Raw genomic sequence first — 27298 nt, 5'->3', positions numbered from 1 at the left:
AGAAGTCTCCATCTCGACTGATCACACCAGCTTAGCACTGCAGACACAAGCCGCTCCGCAGTGTTCTGGGAAAGGCACGGTGCTACCCAGCGATGGGACTGCAGCTCAGCCCAGCAGCCTTGTGGCTCTAGGCTGGCTTGGCCCCCACACCCGGGGTTGCAGACTTGACCTGTGCTCTCTGCTCCAGTGTTGTCATGGAAATCAGCAAGGGCAGCCTCACAGGCAGTGTCTAAACTGGCCATCATGGGTCGGGGTGGCATGTGCACCATGCATCACTGCCCAGGGTCCCTAGACTCCAAACTTTGGCCAAGCTCCAGGGATGAATTCTGCTTCCCTGGCCCTGGGGAAGAGAAACTGCTGCACTATCTCAGCAAGAGCCCCAGAGTTTCAATTTGGCCAGGACCTTACAGGTCATCTGGTGCCCATGAGGAAACAAGCCCAGAGAAGTTAAGTGACCTGCCCAAGGTCACACAGCTGTGCAAGTAGAAGAGATATGAAGGGAATCCATGCCTCCTTATGATGACCTCCCCCACTCCCCGCCCCCCGCACACATGACATTTCAGGCTGATTTCTTTGAAATTAAGGGATTCCTCTAACCCCTGGATGGTTTGAGGCTGTGGTTTCAGGAATGTCTGGGTGTGGATCTCTTTCCACTGGGAGACCAGAGAGATCTGTGAAAGGACCTTCCAGGATGATGGGCTCTAAAGCAAAGAAGACCCTAGTCACTTGCAGGCCACTCCCAGAAAAGAAGAGCAAAATCTCAGCTTGTTTGGGAGCAGTGGCGGGGGGGTGAGGACACCTGAAGAGCAGCACTAGTCACTGGTCCTTCTAAGGGGAGGTGGCAATCGCTGGCCGCTCTGAGCGTCTCTGAGAGCAGCAGTGATGTCGAAGTGACCTTTGTGCTTTGCTCAGTGCATTGTTGGAAACTGAGAAAATCCATCGGCTCTTCTGGAAGCCTGGCGTGGAGGGCAAATGGGCAGCAACGGTGGCGTCAGGTCTGTGAGAAGCCACGGTGCAGCCCATGTGGCCACTTCCAGCATTCAAAGTGGCCAGAGCAGGGTCACACATTGGCTTGATGTCCAGTCTGGAGCTAGCGTCCCTGCAATTCCCCGCTCTCTCCCCAGCCCCGGGCAGGGCCCACACACCTGCTCCCTCAGCTGTCACCTTCACTCCGTTTTCTAGAGTTTCTTTGCTGTGAAGTCTCTGCAGGACAGACCACAGGTTTCTCTTCAACCACAGTGTCCAGCTGGACCTGAAGCAAATGGCACTTTCGTGTCAGTGGGGGCAGGGAAGGTGGGGGAGGGTTTGCATGAGGCTGTAGTGGGGGAAAAGGGCCTCCAGGGGCAGTGGGAAGGTTGAATGTGCTCGGGCTCTGCCAGTCTCCGTTTGTTCTTCAGCGTTGCCCTCACCTTTCTGCATCTCCCTGCAGGACACAGGCCCTCACCCACCCTCACCCGCCCTCACCTGGCCAGGGAGCTTCCTATCAATACCTGATCCCCAAGATAAGCCCTGCCTTAGACTCTGGCTTTTCCTCCTCACCCTCCCTACCTACCCTAGTTTTCCAGGCGGGAGCCCACTCTCAAGGACCGGCAAGGCAGCTGTCTGGCTGCCAACACTGGTCCAGTATCATGTGAGGGTGACCATGGTGGCTGGCAATTTTGACAGCATGCCACTCCCAGATAACTTCCAAGAGTGTCCATCCATCCGTGTTCCACCCCTGGCCAGACTCCTTGCCCCCTGGGCCTCTGTTTCAACAACTGGAGCGCTAGACCTTTTTCAGCAAGAAAAACTCTGTCCCCACCCCAACCCGAAGGTAGTGCTGTGACTTTTATGAGAAAAATGCTCTTATTATACCTGTGACAGAGTCAAAGCTCTGAATGCAGATGTGAGCCCGGTTTTGCCCCGCCCACACTGCCTGTCCCCAACCCCTCAGTTTCCTCATCTGTATTATGGGGACAGTCATAATGTCACACTCATGGCTTGTTTGAAGGATTAAGTGAAACAATGCATAGGACACAGTTGGCCCCGAATTACCCCGATTAATGTAACCCAGTGTTGGCATCTCGTCAATCCTGCCAGGTCGGCAAGGCATGTTCACTCATCAAAATGGTAAGATGCAAGAAGTGACCTGTCTAGCGCCAGAGGGAGCTTAGGCCATACCAGGAGAGGAACCGAGGACGCCTTCCAGTCCCACCTGCTCAGCGTCCCCGTCTCTACCCTGTCGTCTTCCATCCTCTGTGCAGGTGTGGCAGGTGCAGAGTGAGGCATTCTCACTGCTGCTGCATGCAAGGATCCTAAAACAAAAGCATTCCTCAGAGTTTGCCCTAATGATTTACTTTGTAGGTGAAGCAGTTAAGCCCAGAGAGGTCAAGTGACATGCCAGGGGTCACACAGGTGGGTAACAGCCTGTCCCCCTCCCCATGCACCCCAACACCCAAGGTGCTGTCCCTTCTTTGATTCGGGGCTGGAGACTTTTGATCTAGGTCATTCTTGGTGCACTCACGCACTCACAGGATCCCGGAGTCAGGAGAGCTCCAGGACCCTCTGGGGACAAGGAGCCCCTCCTTGAACCCCACCTGGCCCAGGGTTCTCCTGCCTCCTCCCCAGTTGCCAGGCTTCACCCCGGTCAAGCCTTGTCCCTGTTTTCCACACAGCTCTTGTCAGTGGCTGTTCCTTTCCTCAGGCCTGAAAGGGCCTCTGTCAACTCCAGCCCATAGGCCATGGTCAGAACAGGAGGGACAAGGGCTCAGCTAAGCCTGGGTGAGGCCCCTTGCCAGGCCAAGGGGCCCTTCAGACCACAGGGACGACAACACCCAAGAAGTCCCTGCGGCAGTGCTGCAAAGCTGGCCATCCCCTGCGGCCCCGACGGGCCAGAATCACCATTGGCTTCCCTCCCTGCCAGCTTTGTCGCTGGGTTGACTCCCCCCCACACTCTAGCTCTAGGGCTCCCAGGGCAGCAGAGCACACGTGCTAAGCCCCCGGCTGGACGGATGCTGCCGTGCACGGGAAGAGGCCACGCTCGCAGCCCTCTGACATTCCCCTTTCGTAAGCCCAGTCTGGAATGTTCGTCGGGTACCCTGGCCCCAGAGGTGAGGACGGTGCCAGCAGACACCCTGAGAGGGTTTCCTTCCTGCAGCTCCAGGAGAACGAATGTTCACGTTTGCTTGAGGAGGGGCCGGTTGCTGCTGCTTTTGACAATGTTGAGGGCATTTTGGGGTTCGACTCTAGTTTTTAGGACACAAACACAAGTATTTCTTTTTCACAATAGCCAGTATTTACTTTTTTAAAAAGTTTCCATTCACAACCATTTTCCCACTACAAAATTAGCGAAAATTTAAAAACATAATATATAAAGTTGGTGAAGATATTGTGAGATAAACATTCTTGTTCACTGATGCCAAGAATTCCAGTGAGAACACATTTTCTCAAAAGCAATTCGGCAAAATGTATCAAGAGCTTAAAACGTCTATTCTATCTGTCTCAATTGTATACACACACACAGAGCAAAAAAATACAACTTCCCCCCAAATCAAAGAGCAAGCACAAATATTCTCAGGCCTCAAGTAAAGCAAGGCATATGTCTCGGGTCAGAGACATCCTCGTCAATAAAACTCAGGGATCCAGTCATAACCTTCATCCCAGCTGTGACATCCCAGGCATGATATTAGGCCCCTGTCACAGGACTGTGCCTGGCAGGTGGGAAGCGCTCATAGGTCGTAGCTATTACCACAGGGGTGGCCTAACGTCTCCATGAACGCATGATGGCGGGGAAACCGAGGAACTGTGAATGTGGCCACAAAGCCTGAGTGGCCTCGTGTGGGCCCGAGCCTCACTGCCACCTGGGGAGGGCAGGGAGCCCAGGGGCCGGGCCCAACCAGTGGTCCTGAGTCCCCCTCCTCGGCGATCCCACCAGGCCCCGGGGGCTGGGGCGCAGAGGAGGGCCAGGCCCCCAGGAGTCCCCAGTGCCACCTCACCCCACAGTGCCCCTTGACCCCGAGTCCACTGCTGCAGTCGTTTCTGCAGCTCTGCTGTGCTCATTTCAGGTTTTTAATTTTTTTCTGCTCATTTTCTTGCTCCCTCTGAGAGGCAAATGCTCTAACAAAGATGTGCTGCCGGAATGAGGCATTAATTTCAATAGTCACTTAAAAGCAATTGCCTGGGAAATATCTCATTTTCCCATTAAACGCCGCGGAGGCGGAGGCGAAACCTCGGTGATTCTCCTCCCCCCGCCCCTCTGCCTCCCCCCACCGCTCCCCTCTTCCAACAGCTCATTATAACCTGGACACTATTTCTCACTTCCGTCCTAAAATGCTGCCCTGGGTAGATAAATGACTCCGCTCGGCCTCTGGACAGCAAATGCCCCACAGGCAACTTACTCTGTGGAGTCAAACTGGGACAGACAAGGTGTCTTCCTGGGGGCACAGGCAGGTGGCTGATCTCATTAGAAGCTCCACGAGTGCTCGGTTCTCCCAGCTGGGGACAAGGGCAGGCAGGAGGGCAGGCGGGCCTCCGAGGTCTCCCCTCAATGGTGGGACGTAGCTAGTAAGGGAGAGGTTTGCAGGTCTCCCCTGGCCTCCACGGGATACCCCAACAAAGGCCACTTTAAGGGAAGCTGTGATGGGGGCCAGAGCCTGACACATGTGTGGTTGTTGACTGGAAAAACTGGTTGAGCAAAAGAAGGAGTCTCTCCTCCCTGTGTCTCCCCAGGGCACTGGTCCCCCCCCCCCCCCAGGGAGGCTCTTCTCCTGTGCTCTGTTCCCTCGGTGAGCTGTCATCTAATCTCCCTCCAACCTTCACAATTCCCTCCTCTTGGGGCTGTTTGCACTTTGGCAGATTCCAATTACTATTATTATTAAAAATAAGAGCTGGCTGTTTGAGAGCCCTTTATCTGAAGCCTCTGTTTCATCAAGGCTTGTCAAGAAGCTCTGTGTGTGGAGGCACCATTATTGGCACCAGCCCCAGCCCACAGAGGCTTAACAGCGTCCCTAAGGTCACACAGCTGAGCCTGGAGATTTGCTTGGCTCTGGGGCCTGGACCGCGGATCTCCCAGCTGTGCTGCCCATGCAGCCCGCAGGACTCGGGGACTCCCTCTCCAGTAAGGGAGCTCTGAGGCCTGGCAGTGCGGAGCTCCCAGGGGCCTGGAGACCCACCCAGTAACCTTTGTGCCATTCCACAGCTGGCAGCACCTGCAGCCACTTCCACACATAACCCTGAATTATAAGACAGACCATGATCTGACAGCTTTGCATATGTTACTTATGAGTCTCAGAAAAAAACTTGCAAAATAATCTCATTGCCACTTTATAGATGAGAAGTTGAGGCTCAGAGAGGTTAAATCAAATGACAAAGTCACACAACATTTAAGGCTGCTGCTCTTCTCATGCTGCTTTCATGTCGTTGCTCTCTCCCTCCTCGTTCTCTTGAGAGCTCCCGACTTGTCCTTCTTGGGCTTTGATTCAGCCAAGCTCTTGAGTCTGGTTTTACACAAGTGCCAACTCAGAGATGTGTGTAACAGAGCAGTCACCCTCCTCCCCAGACATGGAAGTGTGAAATTGAGAGAGGGGAATATGTAACAAGGAACGGCCTGAAAAAAAAACCAGCAAAAATATTTCATCTCTTTAAAACTTGCCCCACTCTGTGAGAACTGGAACCTGCGTCCCCACCTCAGGCAGTGGTGGGGAGGAGCAGGGAGAAGGCTCTTTGCTCCTGCATCCCAGGCAGCACCAGCCCCCCAGGGGGGCAGCTGGTGGAGGTGACAGGCTTTGTCTTTCGCAGAGATGGGACAATTAGAATAGTTAACCACAATGGCCTGGAACTGAGGGCCCTCCCTTTAAAAGCTCTGTGTTTCTGCTTATGTTCAGGAATTTGGATTTTGAGACAAGAAGGTTTGACATTTTTCCTCTGCCAGCAAGTAATAAACTTCTCTTTCCTTCTCCTCAAATCACTGGTTCTCATTCTCCTGAGGTGGCCTCGAGGACAAGGGCTGAGCTTTCGGTAACGTGGTGTGCTCGTGATTCCTTTGCACACACACAGCCCATCCAGCACAGGGTGTGGAACAGCGAGAGAAACGGCCCTGGCCAAGTCCACAGAAGGCCACCTGAGCAGGCTGGACGTCGCCCAGGCTGGGCCACAGAGTGCACACCAGGGTTCCGCCAGCCCGCCTGGCTCCCCGAGCCCCGCTCACACAGAAAGCATCTTCCCCCCACCAGGAGCAGCCTCGCAGCCCCGAGGGACCCACATGGCTGAGATTGGCTGCTCAGGTTTGTCCGGGCTGTCTGGGGTCAGGTACACCCTCCAGGGGCCCCTGGCCAGGTCATGTCTTTCCTGCAGAAGTGGAAAAATCAAAGCACAGTTAACAAGACCCCAAGAAGGCAGCCATTTTCCTCCCTGAGTTCCTGGGGTGGACTTCTATTTGGAGACTTGGGTGTTGCAGTTAAACAACTTGTCTGGCCAGAAGCGAAGGCTTCTCCCCTTCCTGCTGCCCGGCCCACTGTCCTGCAGTCTCACTTGTGCTGGTGGCAAGAGCAAGCCGAGGAGCTCTGTGATGTCAGGGTCCACGGCAGCCCACAGCAGCCAGAGAGCCACCCCAGGAGAACCCAGTTCTGCACTCCAGTGGCCCCATTACTGGCAACGCTTGTGTAGTTTGAGGCAGGAAACACAGCAGCCTCCTGCAGCCAGGCCAGGGCTGGGCAGCGTGGGGCCAGGCAGTTAGTGTAGGAGAGCGGCCCCGGGCTGGGGACGCAGGAGGACAGCTCCGTCACCATGGTCTGGGTGACTGTGAAAAGTTGTTCATCCTCTCTGAGCTTCAGTTTCCTCCCTGTGCCATGGAGGCAATAGTGTCAGCTCTGCAGGGCTAGTGTGACAATTAAATGAGAACCTTCACAAGAGCCTGGAAATGTCAGTGTCACAGTGATGGTGGCTCTACTACTACCAGGGGCCAACATTTATTGAGCACCATAGACTGAGTTCTGTGCTAACCATTTCATATTGTCCCGTTAGTCCTCCTAAAGTCTGAAGTAAGTATTATTACTCTCTCCATCTTACAAATGAGAACACTGAGACTTGAAAAGCCCAGCTAAGTCGCCCCAGGCAACCACGCAGGGGCATGCGGAGAGGGGGCGATGAGGAGCCCCAGCTGTGGGGTGACCACCCCGCTCTCCTGCCTGCTTGGCCGGTGCTCCCAGTGTTATTTTGATGGCATGAACGTGCCTGTTGGTTTAGAGTCTGGGTAGGCATATCTTTCATTTTCCAAGTGAAGACACTGCAGCGTTGGAGGTTAAGACACAACTAGCAAGTGGCAGAGACTGAAAGGAACTAGCAGTGATGAGCGCCGACTGTATGCCGAGCACGTGCTTATTTTACAATCCTGTGATCTGCTGGACGATGTTTTCAGGAGATGGAATTTCATCAACTTCTTATACTACCCTGCAGAGAAGGTCTTGTTAGCATTATCTTCGTTTTACAGATGAGGAAACTGAGGCTTGGAGCATGTAATCAGACTCTGAAGGCTGTTGATGGGGAAGGAGAGGGTCCCTCTCTGCTTCTAAAGAAGCTGTGGACAAATGCGGTTCTGGCCCGTGGAGGACATGGAGGGGGCTCCGTGCCCGTCTCACATGGCCCACCCCACCCCCAGGTCCCCCAGACCCCGTCGGGGGAAGCTCCTGAGGCAGCGGCTTCCCAGTAAAGGAAGCCATCGCTTCAGACAGGGCTTTCCATAGGTGGCCAGTGGGGTCTAAGTGTGTGTGCCCTTCACTCACTCTTCTCCACCCCCTCCTCCTCCCTGTGCCCCAGCAACGCCGCCGATGGCCGACAGCCCCAGGGACAGCAAACAGCGCAGACCACACGTCTAAGCCCCCGAGAGTGCAGGCTCCCTGGGTCTAGTAAAAGCAAGCCTCCTTCTCTAGCAATGCACAGAGGAGTGAGGTCGGTGCTGGGTGGGGTCTAGAAGGACACTAGGGAACAAACAAGGCTGCAAGGGAAGAGGGAAGACCAAGGCCACCCACCTTCCTGGCCCCTGGGGAGCCCTGGGTGGACACTGGTCACTATTCCAAACACTGAACTCTAAACTATTTGCTCACTTCCAATGTCAGTAAAATTAATTTGAGCGTGTATTCCACAGTGTGGATGACTAGCGATTTACAGACTCTGTACACATGCTACCAAGCTGATAAAAACATCACAAAGCAGACGCAAAGGTTGGTATTTCATGAGGATGAGAGGAAACCTTGGCTGGGATGTCTGATGTTTTCTCCTTGCACGTCCAGCAGTTTATGGCGTGCCCCTCTGGGCACTGGGGCTGGGACAGGGACCTGGGACTGTGCTGGGGCCTGGCTGCAACGGGACCCTGCCCTTCCCTGCGAGAGGCCATGGAGCGAGGCGTTCTGCACAGGCTTTGGGGTCAGACAGAGCAGGGCCCTGCTCCCCTCTCTGCCCCTGAGCAGCCGTGTGGCCTGGTCAGCGACTTGCCCTCGTGGAGCTCGGACTCCCCGTCACAGATGAGGGAGACGGCCCTGCCCCGCGGAGCCCAGCGCCGACCACAGGGTACAGTCTGGGAGCGGCGCAGGGGGGCGGTCACGGGTATCCTGCTTATCAACGAGCTCCCGGTCCCCTCTGTGCTGGGGAGGGAAGCAGGTGGCCTGTGTCTGAAGGTCAGCCTTGAGGATGAAGTCTAAGTGGGAGCCTGTGGGGACATTTCTGGGCACAGCCGCTGCCCGACTCGGAAGCCGTGTTCCCTCGGCTCCAGGCAGAATTCCACAAACAGAAACAAACACACACATGTGTAGTTTCATCCCTCTTCTGGCATCTTCCCAGTTCTACTGACAAAGGCTTGTGAGTCCCTCTGGCAACTTAAGAAGCACAGTAGAACCAGAAAAATAATTCTGCAGCAGCAGAAATTTACTTCTGGCTTAGAATAGCTGCATGCACTGGACTGTCCCCCAGCCGGGCAGACTCGCTGTCCTGTGCCCTTCAGCAGCACTCACACACCCCTCATGAGGCCCCCAAAGAGACCAGACGCCTCCTAGGCCACAAGCTGCAGCCCTGAGAGGGAAATGCCCAGGCGCTCCCTCCCGCATGAGGGGCAGGCTGTCCCGCCACGGAGCTGTCGGAGGGAGCCGGGTCATCGGCCGCTGTGGGCCTCTCTGACCACACCCCAGAGTGGCTCTGAGGCACTCCCACGGCTGGAGACAGAATATTTCTAGCAATAGCAGTCCACGGCAGGGCAATCACAGGAACGCCGCCCCCGGAAGAATTGCATTCAAAGTGCCACCAAATTAAACCCCGTCTCTGCCTGGGAGGGAAGGGATGTGTAATGGTGGGGTGCAGGGAGAATTGGTCCCAGGGTGAAGAGGGCTGCATTGCTTTCCTGGGAGGGGCAGCCGGCTCCCCTGGGAACCAAGCCGCTGCTCTTTCCAACATCCCTACCCCAGAGAGCTCCGTCTCTGAGCTTTATGCAAGTATTAGATTCCACAGTGACTGCAGCAGGCAGCTGCTCAGAGCCCAGCTGGGTTCAAGGACTCTTCCCTGGTGCAAGCCTGGATTGCAAAGACCATGGGGCTGGGGGGCTGCAACAGACGCCCCTTGATTACCCATGTGCCCTAGTTGCTCCCTTCTGCACCTCTTGACCCGTCCTCTCTGCCCTTCCCCCTCAGAAGTGAAGGTGTTCCCAGTAGCCATCGGTGTCCTTACAAAGCATTTAGCTAGAAGTTGCATAATCTTTAACTTTCTCCAGGCCCCAGCCTGTCGGTCTCTGCACCAGCCACTGTGAGGACAGGATGAATTCATTTGCGAAGGACAAGCACAAACCTCCGGTGGAAAACAAATGCAATGTACCGTAGTAAATGGGAGCAGCTTAAAAAAAAGGCACAAAAATCCACTGGGGACCCCGTTGCCATAGGAACTGGCATTACAGCTTGCTTCCGATAATTAATGGAGGGTTTTGCTATTACAGTAGTCTTGAAATTTCGCTCTCCCTGTGCTGCACTGCAGAAAGCAGCATCCTCTCCCATTCATAAATATTTCATTACCACCGGCTGCCGCGAACGCTCGGCCTATCCACCCCTCGCCATATTCCTGTTGTCCTGCCAGAAAGCAACTTCCATTTCTTCCTCATCCTTCTGCAGGCTTCATTCATTTGGTCTGAAGTTCTTGACATTCCCAAACCCAGAGGGTGGCTTCTGCTGGGGCTTTGTCCTTGGCTGCCGGACATCTCGTCCCTGAGCCTGTCTTACTTTCCTCAAGGTCCCCGGCCTCCCCACCCCTACCCCGAGGCCTTGGACCTGCTCAAGCCCTTCTGTCCTCTGCGCACCTCGCTGATGGAGTCCTGGGAGGACACTGGGCTTTCAGACACTGTCATTTGCAACAACATCGATGAACCTGAAGCAATGTTAAGTGAAAGAAGCCAGACACGAAAAGACAAATGCTGCATGATCTCACTTACATGTGGAATCTAAAAAAGTTGAACTCAGAGAAACAGAGATGGAATGGTGGCAACCAGGGGCTGCCGGGTGGGGAGGACTGGGGAGATGGTGGTCGTGCTGCCTGAGCCCGTGATTCCTCATGGCTGAGGAGAGATGCCGCCTGCCCTGCAGGCGTGGGGACGGGGTGAGATGAGACACAGCGAGACACACGAAGCGCCGGCCCACGCCTGCCTGTGGATGGGCTCAGCATGGCGGTGGTGGTTGTCAGTGTCAGTTTGTTCTCTCATATTTCTTGTTTTTGTCTAGATTGAATAAAACCTGTAACTTTTACAATTGACAAATAAAATTGTATGTATTTATGTTATACAATGCAATGTTTTGATATATAAATACATTGTGGAATGGATAAATCAAGCTAATTAACATATGCATTACCTCACATACTTATCATTTATTTATGGTAAGAACACTTAAAATTTGTCTTAGTAATTTTCAAGTATATGGTACATTACTATTAACTATAGTCACCATGTTGTACAATAGATCTCTTGAACTTATTCCTCCTAACTGAAATTTTTTATTTTTTGACCAATATCTCCCCGATCCTCCCCACCCAGCAGCCTCTGGTCACCACCATTTTGTTCTCTGTTTCTATGAGTTCAACTTTTTTAGATTCCACGTGTAAGTGAGATCATGCAGCATTTCTCTTTCTGTGCCTGGCTTCTTTCACTTAACATTCCTTCAGGTTCATCAGTGTTGTTGCAAATGACGGGATTTCCATCTGTTTTAAGGCTGGAGAATATTCCATTGTGCACGTAGACCACACTGCCTTATCCATTCATCTGTTGGTGGACACTTACGTTGATTCCACGTCTTGGCAATTGTGAATAGTACTGCAGCGAACACCGGAGTGCAGGTACCTCTTCAACAGACTGATTGCATTTCCTTCGGGTGTATACCCAGAAGTGGGACTGCCAAATCATATGGTAATTCTATTTTTAATTTTTTGAGGAACCTCCATATTGTTTTCCATAATGGCTTACCAAGTTACATTCTCAGCAATAGTGCCAGCCTGCTTACAAGGACCATGGAGTGAGGGCTGCACATTCCTGCTAGCACTGGTAATCTTTTGTCTTTTTGATAATATCATTCCAACAGGTGTGAGGTGATATCTCATTGTGGTTTTAATGTTCAGTTCCCTGATGATCAGTGATGTTGAACATTATTTCATATGCCTGTTGGCCATTTGTATGTCTTCTTTTGAGAAATGTCTATGCAGGTCCTTTGCCCATTCTTTCATTGGGTTACAGATGCCCCTCAACTTATGGTGGGGTTGCATCCCAATAAACCCATTGTAAGTTGAAAATATGGTTAAGTCGAAAATGCACTTAACACACCTAACCTACCGAACATCATAGCTTAGCCTAGCCTACTGTGCTTAGAACACTTCTATTAGCATACAGTTGGCAAAATCATCTAACACAAAGCCTATTTTATTGTATAATAAAGTGTTGAATATCTCATGTAATTTATTGAATACCGTACACAAAGTGAAAAACAGAATTGTTGGTTGGGCACCATGGTAAAGTTGAAAAATTGTAAGTGAAACCATTGTAAGTCAGGGACCATCTGTATTTATTTTCTTGCTATTAAGTTGTTTGAGTTGTGGTTGTTTTAACCTTAAAAGAACTTCCTGCCAGGTGCAGTGGCTCACGCCTGTAATCCTAGCACTCTGGGAGGCCGAGGTGGGTGGATGGTTTGAGCTCAGGAGTTCGAGACCAGCCTGAGCAAGAGCCAGACCCCGTCTCTACTAAAAATGGAAAGAAATTATATGGACATCTAAAAATATATATAGAAAAAATTAGCTGGGCATGGTGGCACATGCCTGTAGTCTCAGCTACTCGGGAGGCTGAGGCAGGAGGCTGAGGCAGAAGGATTGCTTGAGCCCAGGAGTTTGAGGTTGCTGTGAGCTAGGCTGACGCCACGACACTCTAGCCTGGGCAACAGAGTAAGACTCTGTCTCAAAAAAAAAAAAAAAACTTCCTTCTCCTCACTGCCACGGCTGAGGGCTATAAGTCTGAACTCTGTGGCAGAGAATGGTTCCAGTGTGGTCCCTTCACAGGAACAACGCCCTGGTCCTGCAGACACTGAGCTGTAGAAATGCTGTTTAAGGGTGGCTGGGCTGGGCCCTGAGCGGAGGGGAGCGTTGGGGTTGAGTCATGTGCATTATTAGGTGCAGAAATTAGTGCTCAGTGTCACCTTTTGCACCAGGACTCCAAGCCGGGCCCTGCTCCCGTGTGCATATCCTAGGTGTGCTTCAAGGCTCAGTTAGTGCTCGTTTGTCTGGGACTCCATGAGCCTCACTCCAAGAAGAGGTGCCAGTGACAGGGTGGGGAGCCTACTGCTCTCCTGGTCAGGGAGCGACGTTGGGAGAGGGCAGCCGGTGGTTTGCAGCCTGGTATTGCTGGATCTCGAGCACTGGCCTGCACAGGAGTCAGGCAAATGCCCCACTGCCGCTGGGCTTGTTTCCTTCCGCGTCCCAAGAGCACATAAGCACGTGGTGCTGTTGTTCGCCACCAGTAAGCCTCGAGGGCTGTGACACCAGGGGCAATGTCCTCCTTGACACCTCCTCTCCAGCCCACTCCAGGGCAGGGTGACTCTCTGCAGGGGACTGCAGGGGATTCGGGGGCAGATGCCTTTTGAAGCCACATGAGGCAGGCAGCCCTGAACACCCATTCTTCCACGGTCAGTTCCTCTCGCAGGGCACAGCACTGGGGCAGGGGCACACGGTGGATCCGGAGACCAGAGCCAGGTGAGGTGGGCCAAAGAGGGGAAAAGCTAGAGAGGTAAAGATTGGGGAGATGGAGTCTGACAGGAAGTCCCAGGAAAAATTCAGGGCAGAAGACAGAAGACACGGCCAAGAGGGTTAGAAATTGTGGAGTTTCTGCATGAAATGAGGAAGTGGAAGCAGAGAGCAAAGTGGCACTGCGCACAGAAGGGTCCGGCCAACAGCAGGAACACTTGGATCCTCCTTGTCGTGGTCTCTGCTACCGGGCTGGGGCTGGGGAAAGGCACGAACGTATGATGATCTCATCCACTGCGACTGCATTTCTCTCACTGCCCTGAGCTCCTCCTCCACACCCAGCCCTAGTCAGAGATGCTGGCTTGGTGGCTGCCACTGAGCTCAAGAAACCTCTCACCTAGGACCTCCCGTCATGGCAGTGTACACGCGGGCCAGCGGCTGCCAGTGAGACACCCTTCCCTGCCCCTAAGTTCCCCAAGCTGCTCCCAGAAGTTCAAGACCCCCTTCGACAGAGCTTCCAGCCTTCTCCTCAGACCAAGGAGGAAGCTGATCCGAGACTCAGTGCTCACTCTGGGCGCCCAAGAGGCCCTAGAGCTATCTGATATTCCTCTCTAAACCCTCGGGCTGGTGAGGCCAGGGACCTCAGGTGCAGCCTCAGCCTCTGGCCCCTGGGAACACTTGCTGGAAACCTCTGCTGCTCTGGTTCTGCCAGGCCCTGCCTGTGGGGTGGGCTCATGCCAGCCTCGAGGAACCAGGTCCCTTGGCACCTACATGCAGCCCTGTGGGGAGGACCTTCTGCGGCACCCATGTGTGGGGGCCTCTTCTGCAGGCTCTCTGCTGGGCTCCTGCTCCGTTCTGGTCTCTGGGATGCAAATTCACACCCCTGCGCACACTGCTCACCTCCTTCCTTCCCTGCCTATCTTTATTGTTACCACTCTGTATGTGTGTGTGTGCGTGTGCATGTGTGTGCGTGCACGTCACTATGTATATATTATATTCATAATATAAACTTTACCATCTTAGCCATTTTAATCACATAGTTCAGTAGCATGAAGTACATTCACATTGTTGTGCAACCATCGCCACCATCCATCCCCTGAAGTTTTTCATCTTCCAAAACTGAGACTCTGTCCTCATTAAACCCTAACTCCCATCGCCCTCTTTCCAGCCCCTGCAACCACCATTCTACTGTCCATAAATTTTATTACTACAGGAATCATACGCATTTGTCTTTTTGTGCTGGTTTTATTTCACTGAGCATAATGTTCTCAAGATTCGTCCATGTTGTAGCGTGTGCCAGAATTTCTTTCCTTTCTAAAGCTGAGTAACACTCCGTCGTGTGTGTGAGCCACGTTGCGTTTATGTGCTCACCCTTCAGTGGGCACTCGGGGTTGCTCCCACCTGTGACTATCGTGAATAAGGCTGCTGTGCACATAGGTATACAAATACCTGTTTGAGACTCTGCTTTCAATTCCTTTGGGTATGCACCCAGAAATAAGATTGCTGGATTTTATGGTAATTCTGTTTTTAATTTTTTGAGAAACCTTAATACTGTTTTCCACAGTAGTTGCACTATTTTGCATTCCTACCAACCGTGCACAGGGGTTCCAATTTCTCCACATCCTCACTGACACTTATTTCCTTTCTTTTTTAAATACCGGCCATCAAAATGAGTGTGAGGTGGTATCTCATTGTAGTTTTGATTTGCATTTCCCTCATGACCAGTAATGCTGAGCCTCTCTTCATGTGCTTAATCCTTATCTATATGCCTTATTTGGAGAATACCTGGTCAAGTCCTCTGCCCACATTTTAATTGGGATGTTTGTTTTTTCATTGTTGAGTTGTGTGAGTCCCTGCCTTTTTTAAAGCTCTTTGTGGCACACACCCTCACTATGAATGAGCCCCAGTGACTCTGGCCACACACCTTCAAGGGTCCTTTTGGAGTCTGTTCTCCATGGTCATCCTGACTGCCCTGTCACAGCGCTCCCCAGGTCCCTCCCCTTCCCTTGTAGGCAGGAGTAAGAAGCACACACAGTGTTTTCTAGGTTCCTGGGTTCCAGGTGGTCCCCTTATACAGGGTGAGTAATGTGTTATTCATGGGGCCTCCCCTCCTGCCAGGGCCCCTGCAGCACCCAGGGTCAACAACCTCTGGGAACCTTCCATGAAGTTCCTCTGTTGCCTTTCCCTGGGTCAGAGCAGAGAGATCAGCACCAAACATTCCATGATCGCCGCTTCAAAGATTCTGTACCCTGCCCACTTCAAGGACATTTCAGGGATAAGGAGAAAGGAACTGTGTGTGGAAAGTGTCATTTTGCTTCATTACTACTACGACAAATACCAGGTGCTTACCTTCCAGGTCCCACCATGTTGGGGACTGGAGCACCTGCCCACTAGGCCAAACGCTGGTCCCAAAGGGCTTCTTTGAGTGACTTTTGCTCATTTCCAGCTTGGTTTCAATGATGCCACTTTCCAGCTCCAGGGAGGCTCTCTGGAGAGTCAACAGAACAAAAGGGAGGGAAAGCAGAAGAGAAAGTAGATGGATGGACAAGGGGAGGAAGGAATGTCTGAGAAAGGGTCCCCTCTTTCACCCTCAGACTCCCCCTCTGTCCTCACTCCCTGGGTGGGTTCCCTGGCACCTGCTTTTCTCTCAGGTCTGAATCTGGTGGCTCCACGCTGCACTAGGGTAGAGGGAAGCCTGGGAGGGCCCAGACGCTCAGGGCCTGGCTTTCAAGGAAATTCATTTCCCCCAACATTGGGACATCTGATGTGTTTGCAGGTTAGGCCTGGCATCAGAGAGAGCCGTTTGTGCCCCAGGGAGGGGGGACAGGTGGAGGTGCGGTGGGGAGAGCAGGAGGGCGGCGCCAGAGCACGGGAAGGAGAACAAGGGGGGCTGGGCGGGCACGAGGAGACACCTGATGGCATGCCAGAGCAGCCAGCAGTGCCTGGCAGAGCAGACATGCCTCCAGGATGCCCTTCACATCAGACTCTACGGCTGGCCCCACCAAACCCTGCAGAATGGGGGCTCTCCTCTCTGGCTGCTGACCACCCCCTTCCCCATCTCATCTGTGCAAAATAAGAGCTTGACATGTGCCCTTTGGAACTCAGAGTTTCTCAGAGGTGCCTGAGCCACCAGGGTGCCTAGAAGGGGACATTGCAGGGAGGAAGGGGTGAACCTTCAGCCCACCATACATGGAGAGCCACTCAGCTTTGATCTGTTTGACATGTAATAGAAGGATGTTCCACTGCCTAAACATAAACATGTATACTACTGGCCTGGAGGACCCTTCCACCTCAGACATCCTGTGGTCTCCACACTGCCCCAGGCAGTGACATGTGCCCACAGTCTCTATTAGCCACGAGGAGCTGGCCAGGTGTGAGGGGCCACCCAGAGGGGAGGGAGTTGGACCACATCCCCTGCCTGGACTGAGCAGGTGCACGTTCCTCACACCAAGAACTGTTGCCCCTGGGAACTGGGAGACGTTGGAATTTTGTTGGACACCCAAGGTGGCCTGGGTAGGCCCAGGGTTGCTGGAATCACTAAAAGGACACCTTCTGGGGCCTGGTGTCAGTCAAAGGGAGTGAAAAGGGCAGCTGTTAACTTTATATAAGAGACTTCTTAGAAAAATGAAATTGATTTTTGGTCAAATGAAAACCACTAGTACAAATGTTTCATAAAACATAACAAACACTCGGTCATTTAACCGTTTCCCTATTGCTCTCAAAGTCTTACCTCTCTCTAGGTGGAGGAGCTGACCGGAAACCTGCGGAAATGGGAGAATCTGATGTCAAGCATCTGAATCATTGATCCTCAACACTGGCCGCACCTTGGGACCACCGATGGGTTGACACTGATGTGCAAGCCTCTATCCGCCACCAAGTCGGATGTAAATTGCTGGGGTGGGGTGGGCACAGAGACTTTTAAATTGCTCACCAGACCAAGGCAGGAGGGTCACTTGAGGTCAGGAGTTCGAGATCAGTCTGAGCCGGAGCGAGACCCCGTCTCTACTAAAAATAGAAAAAATTAGCTGGGCATGGTGGCATACACCTGTAGTCCCAGCTGCTCAGGAAGCTGAGGCAGGAGGATCACTTAAGCCCAAGAGTTCAAGGTTACAGTAAGCTATTAATATGATGATGCCACTGCACTCTAGCCTGGGTGACAGAGCGAGATCCTGTCTCAAAAAATAGATAAATGAAATGCTCACCAGGTGATTTCAATGGGCTGCCAGGGTTAGGAGCCACTAATCCACAATAAAAGTTGCATAACTTCCAGTGGCCACGTTCCTTATAATTTACCCAAAAGAGTCGAAAATTTATGTCCACACAAAAATCTGCACACAGACATTTATAGGAGCTTTATTAACACCTATCAAAACTTGGAAGCAACCAAGACGTCCTTCAGCAAGTAAATGGATAAACTGTGATACACCCAAATAATGGAATATTACTCAATGCCAAAAAGAAATGAGCTACCCAGGCCATGAAAGGGCATGGAGGAACCTTAAATGCATATCACTAAGTGAAAACAGCCAATCTGAAAAGGCTACAAACCAACCATGTAACATTCTAGAAAAGGCAAAACTGTGGAGACGGTTAAAATATCAATGGTTTCCAGGGGCTCATGGGGAGGGCGAACGAACAGGCAGAGAATAGAGGATTTGGGGCAGTGAGACTACCCTGTGTGATACTCTACCAGTGGATACGTGTTATCGCACATTCGTTCAAACCCAGAGTGTGCACCACCAAGAGCGAAGCCAAGGTGAATGACGGACTCTGGGAGACGGTGCTGTGCCAGTGTAGGTTCACCCACAGCAACAACTGAACCACTTGGAAGGAGGACGCTGGCAATGAGGGAGGCTGTGCGTGTGTGGGGACAGGGGGCACATGGGGATTCTCCATAGGCTCCACTCAATTTTGCTGTGAACTTAAAACTGCTCAGAAAATAACGTCTTTAAGAAATAAAAAGTTACGGCTTTGCTCTTTTCCCTGTTGGAGAGAAAGCCACATCTTCTTGTGCAGCCCAGCCTCACTCGAGACACGACAGTGAAAGTCTGAGTAATCAGATTTGGCCATATTGGGCACCCAGTCACAAGAGCTGCTTTTAACTCTGGTAAAGCGGGTATTTTTGCCACGATGACCCTTTCATTGACCTCAACGCGATGGTCTACATGTTCCAGCATGAGCCACTCATGGTGAGTTCGATGGCACAGTCAGGGGAGAGAACAGAAGCTTGTCACTGATGGGAAGGAAGCCCACCTCCCTCTTCCAGGGGCCATGTCCTGCCAGCACCAAGGGGGCAAAGCTGGGCTGAGCATGCTGTGGGGTCCACTGGTGTCCTCAGCACCATGAAGAAGGCTGGGCTCGCTTGAAGGGTGGAGCCAAAAGGGTCGTCACCTCTGCCCCTTCTGTGGATGTCCCCATGCTTGTGATGAACCTTGAGAAATATGACACCTCCTGCATCACCAACCGCTTGGCCCCCTTGGCTGAGGTCATCCAGACCACAGGCCATGCCGTCACTGCCACCCGAGGACCACAGATGGCCCTTCTAGGAAACTGTGGCGTGACAGCCATGAGGCTGCCCAGAATATCATCCCTTGGTGCTGCCAAGGCTGTGGGCACAGTCCCCCCTGGGCTGAATGGGGAGCTCATGGGCATGGCCTCTGCCACCTGGAGAGAGCTGCCAAATATTACGGCACCATGAAGATGGTGAAGCAGGCACTGCAGGGCCCCTGCACGGCATCCTGAGCTACACTGAGCACCAGGTTGCCACCTATGGCTTTAACAGTGACACCCACTCTTCCACCTCAATGTGGGGCTGGCATTGCCCTCAGTGACCACTTTGCTAGGCTCCTCTCTTGGCATGGCCATGAATTTGGCAACAGCAACAGGACCTCGGGCTTTATGGCACACATGGTCTCCAAGGAGTGAACCCCCTGGACCACCAGCCCCAGCTACAGCACCAGAGAAGGGAGAGCCTTCAGTGCTGGGCCTCCCTGCCCCAGGTCAGCCCCCCACCACACCAAGAATCTCCCCTTCTCGACACTGCTGCCATCCCAGACTCCTCAAAGTTGGAGAGGGGCTTAGAGGGCTCCAGCTTGTCGGGTACCATCAGTGAAGTGCACTGCACCCAGCCAAAAAAATTGCACATCTTAGCATGGGCAAGCATCTTCTCACACGATTCACCGCATTGAGCTTTTGATTAGTGAAACAGAAGAAAGAAACACCTTCTAAAGATTCTAATCGTGTATGTATTGACAAAAGAAAAATAATTACAGCCTGTCGCTATTGATGTGTTGCAACTGTGCCTTTTGAGGAAAGTGCTAACATAAAATTTCCCCCAGCTAACCCTCGAGACTGAGACCCGAGGCTGGTGGCAGCTCTCAGGGGGGACTTGGGAAGAACAGGACTCCAGAGATGCTGGGAATCCCTCAGCCCAAAGGGGCACTCCCTAGCTCAGTGCTGCCTAGAGTTCCAGCCCTCTCCTCCCAGCCCTCACATGGCAGATGTCCCCGGGCGTGTGCGTGTGCACTTGTGTGGGTCGCTGTGCGCCCAGTAGGACTTCGTTATGCCTGTTCCTGAGGGCAGGCACAATGGGAAACAGCAGGACTCAGGGGGACAGCTGGGTGAAGGGAGCTCACTCACCCCTCCCTCCAGCACAGTGGTTTCTAGCGGCAGCTCTGGGGGTGGGGCCTGCTGTGGGGAGGGGAGCGGTCTCCAACTAGCCCCGCCCCGGGCAGTGTGCAGGAGGCCCCCTGACTATTACAGCCCAACCCTGGCCTGTGCCCACACCACCTGGGCAGAGGCTGAGTCTGTGTAGCTGAGTCCCCACGGCTGCCCAGCCAGCTTTTGATGATCACACACACACAAAGAGCAAAGGTAAACAATCCATGTCAAAATCCATGCTAAAACTTCAGCCTCTGACCCTCCCTCCTCAAAACTGCCTTGGGAGTGTTAGTTCTTGGAGAAACCATGCTCTTTGGGTCCAATTTCAAGACTTTGCATGTGTCCCTTGTGAAAGAGGCCATGCATTTCTCAAGCCCGAACCATTTCTTTACGGGTCCCAGTTGGCCCTTCCAAGGTCAGTGTCAGAAAAGGGAGTGGTCGTCCTGGGAGGCCGAGGGGTGACTTGTCCCTGCAGGATGTTCATTCTGTGCATGGCACGTTTGGCTCAAAGTAGTCCATATATAGGGTTCAAAGGGACAAGTTCTGAGATATTTTGCAGACCAGTGAGTTCCCGTGGTGTGGGCAGCTCTCACCCACCGCCTTAGAGGCGTCAGCTGGGCTGGCCGGGCCGCAGGCTGCAGCTGGTGCTGGAAGTGACATCCACTCTCAGGAGGGAGCCTGGACTGCTTCTTGCTTAGGAGGAGAATATTGGAAAGCACCAGAAAGAGCTTCAGTTTCAGAGCCAGGAGGCCTTCTGTGTACAACCCTATGGTCTTATCTTCAGCTCTGAGCTGGTGCAAATGCCCTGTGGTGCCTACCATCCTGGAGGGCATCAGGGTCAGATAGGCTGTTTTGGAAACACGTTGAAACTGTATAGAGCTTTCTGGATATAAAGGATCATTCTTGCCTGATCTCCCGGTGGCCCTTTGAAATGGGATCAGCGCTGGACCAAATGCAGCTCTCAGAGAAATCAAGACACAGGGCAAATTGGTTGCAGAGGCCATCGGTACCCACCCCTCACATCACAGACGTAGTAATTCTCTTGGGCTGCATAATGCTGCTGTTAGTGACTTCCAAAACAATGAATACTTTGAGGTCACATTTAAAAAAAATTTTTTTTCTTAATTTTTCAGAGTTCAAACTTTGTCTTCAGTGTCTCTTTTTGCAGAGGACAATTAATACTACTAGCAAAGTCTCTGGTTCCGTGGACAGGCCCACTGTGCTGGGACCGCAGGGCAGGCCCTCCGAGGGAGCTCTGGGCTCCACTGGGTGCACGAGAGGAAAGAGGGAGCCCCGGCTGCGGGTCCCAGCGCTGAAGGGCAAGCTGTCCCCTCCGACAGCTCTTGGCTCCCTCCGAAGGCATGTGGCAACAAGGCCCCTTATAAGTAGGCTCCTCCAGCTCAGGCAGTTGACAGTTTCAAGAAATCCGTTAGAAGAAACAGCCAGAGTTGCGATGCTGGCAAAATTCTAGGGCTTTTTTTTTTTCTTCTTCCCCATTTTAACTGTTAAAATTTATCTCCGACATTGCACAAACGAATGAAATCAACAGCCTCTTATCGGATCCGAAATCTGTCAGCCAATGTCTACCAGCCGCCTGGAGCCAAAAGCCTCTTAGCACATGTGCGCCTTGAGCTGAGAAGGGACGGGACAGGAGCGCAGGCAGCTTTGTGCTGGCACCCTCGCCCCAAACATTTGCTCATTTGGGGGCCTGGAGGCAGCGATGCCTCCACTGCCTCCCATCTCGGTTCTGTAGGCTCCTGGGCGTGGTTCAGACGTCTCCCTGACACACCTCAGTCTCCTCTTCCTGCAGGCACTGGCTACGTTGCACTATAGGGCCAGTGACCAAACTCCTTGCTCTTCTCCCAGCCTTCCACGCATGCCCAGGTCTCCACGGGGTGGGAAGAGCTGGGGGTACCGCCGAGAAGCCACAGTGGCCAGGTGGCTTGGGCTGAGCCAGGGAGAGGAGGATGCCAGCGTCGCCAGGGCAGGCTTACCCTGGTGCCCACCTCAGCCCGAGCGCCTTCAGGACAGGGGAGCTGTGGAGAATGAGGCCTTCGGCAGCACCTGTGGCTGGGCCAGCTGCGGGAGTTTCTGACCGTGGACAGATGCCACCGTACATCTCTCCAAGACACGTCTGCTCCTTGTCATCTGATGGAAAGACACAGAAAGCTCAACTGAATGCAAGCTTCCTTAGAGCATGTTTGGGTTCATCCGTCTATGTATTCCCGGGGTTGGCACATAACAACTACCAACATTAGTATTATTTGTGGGGCATCTACCATATGCCAGGTCCTTTGTATACAGGCAGAGCTCATCATACTGTGCTTTGCTTTATTGTGCTTTGGGGATATTGTGTTGCTTGCAAATTGAAGGGCTGTGCAGCTATGCATCAAGCAAGTCTGCCAGTGCCATTTGTCCAGCAGCATGTCCTCACTGCATGTCTCTGTGTCACATTTTGATAATTCTTATAATATTTCAAACTTTTTCATTATTATTATACCTGCTATGGTGATCTGTAATCAGTGATCTTTGACATTTCTATTGTAATTGTTTCGGGGTGCCCTGAGCCATGCCCACTTAAGACAGTGAACTTAACAAATGTTGCATGTGCTCTGACTGCTCCACTTACTGGCTGCTCCCCCACTTCTGTCCCTCTCCTTGGGCCTCCCTATTCCCAGATACACAACAATATTGAAATTAGGCCAATATTGAACGAATAACCCTACCAGAGCCTCTAAGGGTTCAAGTGAAAGAGTAGTATGTCTCTTATTTAAATCAAAAACTAGAAATGACTAAGTTTAGTGAAGAAGGCATCTCAAAAGCTGAGACAAGCTGAAAGCTGGGCCTCTTGCACCAAACAGTTAGCCAAGTTGTGAATGCAAAGGAAAAGTTCTTGAAGGAAATTAAAAGTGCTACTCCACTGAACACACAAATTATAAGAAAGCAAAACAGCTTTATTGCTGATGTGGAGAAAGTTTTAATGGTCCAGATAGAAAATCTAACCAGCCACAACATTCCTGCAAACCAAAGCCTAATCCAGAGCAAGGCCCTGACTATCTGTAATTCTGTGAAGGCTGACAGAGGTGAGGAAGCTGCAGAAGAAAAGCTTGAGGCTAGCAGCGGTTGATTCATGAGGTTGAAGGAAAGAAGCCATCTCCATAACATAAACGTGCAAGGCGAAGCAGCAAGTTATCCAGAAGATCTAGCTCAGATCACTGATAAAGGTGGCTGTACTAAACAACAGATTTTCCATGTAGATGGAACAGTCTTATATTAGAAGAAGATGCCACCTAGTAGTTTCATAGCTGGAGAGGAGAAGTCAATGCTTGGCTTTAAAGCTTCAAAGTAGCTAATGTAGCTGGGGACTTTTGGCTGAAGCCAATGCTCATTGACCATTCCAAAAATCCTACGACCCTAACAATTATGCTAAATCTACTCTGCCTGTTCTCTTTAAATGCCTGGATGACAGCACATCTGTTTACAACACGGTTTGCTGAATACTTTAAGACATATTGCTCAGCAAAAATGATTTCTTTCAAAATATTACTGATCATAGACAATATACCTGGTCACCCAAGAGCTCTGACAGTGCTGTACAAGGAGATGAATGTTGTTTTCGTGCCTGCTAACACAACATCTGTTCTGCAGCCCATTGATTAAGGGGTAGTTTTCACTTTCAAGTCCTATTATTTAAGAAATACATTTCATAAGGCCATAACTGCCACAGATAGTGATTCCTCTGATGGATCTGGGCAAAGTAGATTGAAAACCTTCTGGAAAGGATTCACCATTCTAGATGCCATTAAGAACATTCATGATTCATGGGAGGAGGTCAAAATGTCAACATTAACAAGAGTTTGGAAGAAGCTAATCCCAACCCTCATGAATGACTTTTAGGAGTTCAAGACTTCAGTGGAGGAAGTAACTGCCGATGTGGTGGAAATAGCAAGAGAACTAGCATTAGAAGTGGAGCCTGAAGATGTGACTGAATTGCTGCAATCTCATGATAAAGCTTGAACAAATGAGTTGTTGCTTTTTATGGATTAGCAAAGAAAATGGTTTCTTCAGATGGAATCTACTTCTGGTGAAGATGCCATGAACATTGCTGAAATGACAACAAAGGATTTAGAATATTCTATAAACTTAGTTGATAAAGCAGCAGCAGGGTTTGAGAGGATTGACTCTAATTTTGAAAGAAGTTCTACTGTGGGGGAAATGCTATCAAACAGCATCACATGATACAGAGAAATCTTTTGTGACAAAAAGAGTCGATCGATGTGGCAAATTTCACTATTGTCTTCTTTTAAGAAATTGGCCAGGTGTATGGCTCAGGCCTGTAATCCAGCACTTTGGGAGGCCAAGGCAGGAGGCTCACTTGAGCCCAGGAGTTCGAGACCACCCTGAGCAACATAGTGAGATCTCACCTCTACATAAAAATTTAAAAATTAGCCAGGCCTGGTGGCGCATGCCTATAATCCCAGCTACTCAGAAGACTGAGGCAGGAGGATCACTTTAGCCCAGAAGTTTGAGGTTGCAGTGAGCTATGATGACACCACTGCACTCTAGTCCAGGCAACAGAGTGAGACCCTGTCTCGAAAGAAAGAAAGAAAGAAAGAAAGAAAGAAAGAAAGAAAGAAAGAAAGAAAGAAAGAAAGAAAGAAAGAAAGAGAAAGAAAGAAAGAAAGAAAGAAAGAAAGAAAGAAAGAAAGAAAGAAAGAAGAAAGAAAAAGAAGAAAAAAAGAAAGAAAGAAAGAGAGAAAGAGAGAGAGGAGGGGAGAGAGAGAGAAAGAAAGAAAGAAAGGAAGAAAGAAAGAAGAAAGAGAAAGAAGGAAGGAGAGAAGGAGGGAAGGAAGGAAGGAAGGGAAAGAAGAAAAAAAAGAAGAAAAAGAAAGAAAGAGAGAGAAAAAGAAGGAAGGAAGGAAGGAAGGAAGGAAGAAAGAAAGAAAGAAAGAAAGAAAGAAAGAAAGAAAGAAAGAAAGAAAGAAAGAAAGAAAGGAAGGAAGGAAGGAAGGAAGGAAGAAAGAAGAAAGAGAAAGAAGGAAGAAGAGAAGGAGGGAAGGAAGGAGGGAAGGGAAAGAAGAAAAAGAAAGAGAGAGAGAAAGAAGGAAGGAACAAAGGAAGGAAGGAAGGAAGAAAGAAAGAAAGAAAGAAAGAAAGAAAGAAAGAAAGAAAGAAAGAAAGAAAGAAAGAAAGAAAGAAAGAAAGAAAGGAAGGAAGGAAGGAAGGAAGAAAGGAAGAAAGGAAGAAAGGAAGAAAGAAAGAAGAAAGAGAAAGAAGGAAGAAGAGAAGGAGGGAAGGAAGGAGGGAAGGGAAAGAAGAAAAAGAAAGAAAGAGAGAGAGAAAGAAGGAAGGAACAAAGGAAGAAAGAAAGAAGAAAGGAAGGAAGGAAGGAAGGAAGGAAGGAAGGAAGGAAGGAAGGAAGGAAGGAAGAAAGACATGGCCACAGCCACCCCAACCTTCAGCAACCACCACCCTGATCAGTCAGCGTCAACATCAAGGCAAGACCTTCCACGACCAGAAAGATTATGAGTCACTGAAGGCTCAGATGATCATTAGCATTTTTTAGTAATAAAGTATTTTTAGATTAAGGTATGTACGTTTTTTTAGACGTAATGCTATTGCACACTTAATAGACTACGGTATAGGGGAAACATAACGTTTATATGCACTGGGAAACTAAGCAATTCATGTGACTTGGTTCTCTGTGATACTCGCTTTACTGCGGTGGTCTGGAACCAAGCCCACAGTCTCCAAGGTGTGCCTGCCTGTACACCATCTTATGGGTATCAGTATATTTTTCACAGCAGGTGAGAGGAAAAATCTAGAAAGTTAAGGAAATTTTCTGATGTAGCAGGACTGGCAAAATCCCTATGCACTTTCCCTCTACTTTGTTACTGCAATGACTGACGAGTGAACGTGGGGAAAGGATGGATGAATGAAAGGATGAGCGCATGGGTCTCTGTTTTCCCATCTATAAACTGTTGGTCTGTCTGTGTGTCTGTCTGAAGGCAGGGAAAGAACAGGACCAAGAGGATGAGTCTGGGTCTGCGTGTGCAGATGGGGGAGGGCCCTGCCTGTGTGCAGGTGACAGCGGGGCTCCCAGGTGAGGGGCGAGCGCTCAGACTCCTGGGCGCTAGAAGCAGGAGCATCTCCTTCCTCTCCTGCTGCCTTCTTGTCCCCACCCCAGCACTGCAGAGGTGTAGAGCCAGAGCAGGGGTCCCTCTCTTTGCAGGCCAGAAAAGAGGCCATTCACATGCTGCCACCACTGCCAAGCAGAAGAGGTGGCACTTTTGGCTTTGGTGGCATCCTGTCCTTGCACAGCATCTTTGCCCCATCAAGATTGCCCCTCGTGGCTGTGTTTATCTGGTTTATCCTGCATTAAATGAGGCAGAGGGAGAGGGGAGACGCAGAGGGGCTATGATATGCCAGCCCAGCCTCTTCAGTAGGACCACCTGACCCTGCAGCCTCTCCCGCCCACCCGGATGGAAGTCACCACTTTGGGAGCAGCTGGAGGGGTGGGCCCCCGACGTGCTGCCTTGGCCAAGGCCTCGCCTTCTCCAGCAGGGTCTTGGCCTTCCTCTTCCCCTCATCCTGCACCCTCCCTGTCCTCACCCTTAGCAGGCAGGGCCGTGAGGCTGCCTCCAAGAGGGACAGAACTTTGGTGTGTCTGTGACTGCCACTCTGGGGCCCCACACCACAGACAGACGCCCGGACAGCCCGCAGGAGCACAGACCGGAGGGGAGCCCAGGAGCACCGTGCGGGAGCTCGGGCAGCCGTCTGTGGAGCTCTGACTGCAACCCCGGCCTGTGCTGAGCCCGGGAGGGCTGAGAAGGTGGAGGCGGATGAGCCAGACCCAGTCTCCCGAAGGACGCGTGAGCAAGCGCTTACGCGTTTCAGGGGCACCTGGGGTTTGTTTGAATCGGGGATGGCAAGTCACGCAGGCACGGAAATGACTGTCAGGAAGGACAAAGCGTATTCTCCTCACAGACCCCTAGAAACAGAGGCAGGCAAGGCACACGGGGCCACAACGGTGACCTGGGGCAGCGGGAGGGGACCCAGGGCAGGAGCCTTTGCTGTGGCTTCCTGGGGAGGAATGGATGAGGCAGGGCACGAGGCTTAGGGTTGGCTGGTTTGACGAACTTCAGGACCCTGGGGCATAGAATTGTCCCTCGTTGTCTGGCACCTGGCTTTGGGAGAGTGGCCCATGTGGGACAGCCCCAAGTGGGCTGTGCCTCTGGATTGCTTGGTTTTCACATGACAGGGAACTTGCCGGGGAGTTTGCCACCTTTAGGAATTCACTAGCCCTGGGAGGGGACATCCCTTCTAGGGTCAGCAACGCCCTAGATGTCAAAGCATCAGAATACAGAAAATAAATGACACACTGTATACACCCCAGTGCCTGGGACCCGTCGGGGCA

This window comes from Lemur catta, chromosome 5 (genome assembly GCF_020740605.2).
Source record: "Lemur catta isolate mLemCat1 chromosome 5, mLemCat1.pri, whole genome shotgun sequence".
In the NCBI taxonomy this organism is placed as follows: Eukaryota; Metazoa; Chordata; class Mammalia; order Primates; family Lemuridae; genus Lemur; species Lemur catta.
The sequence above is the reverse complement of the archived record's forward strand: the minus strand, read 5'-3'. Positions refer to the sequence as shown.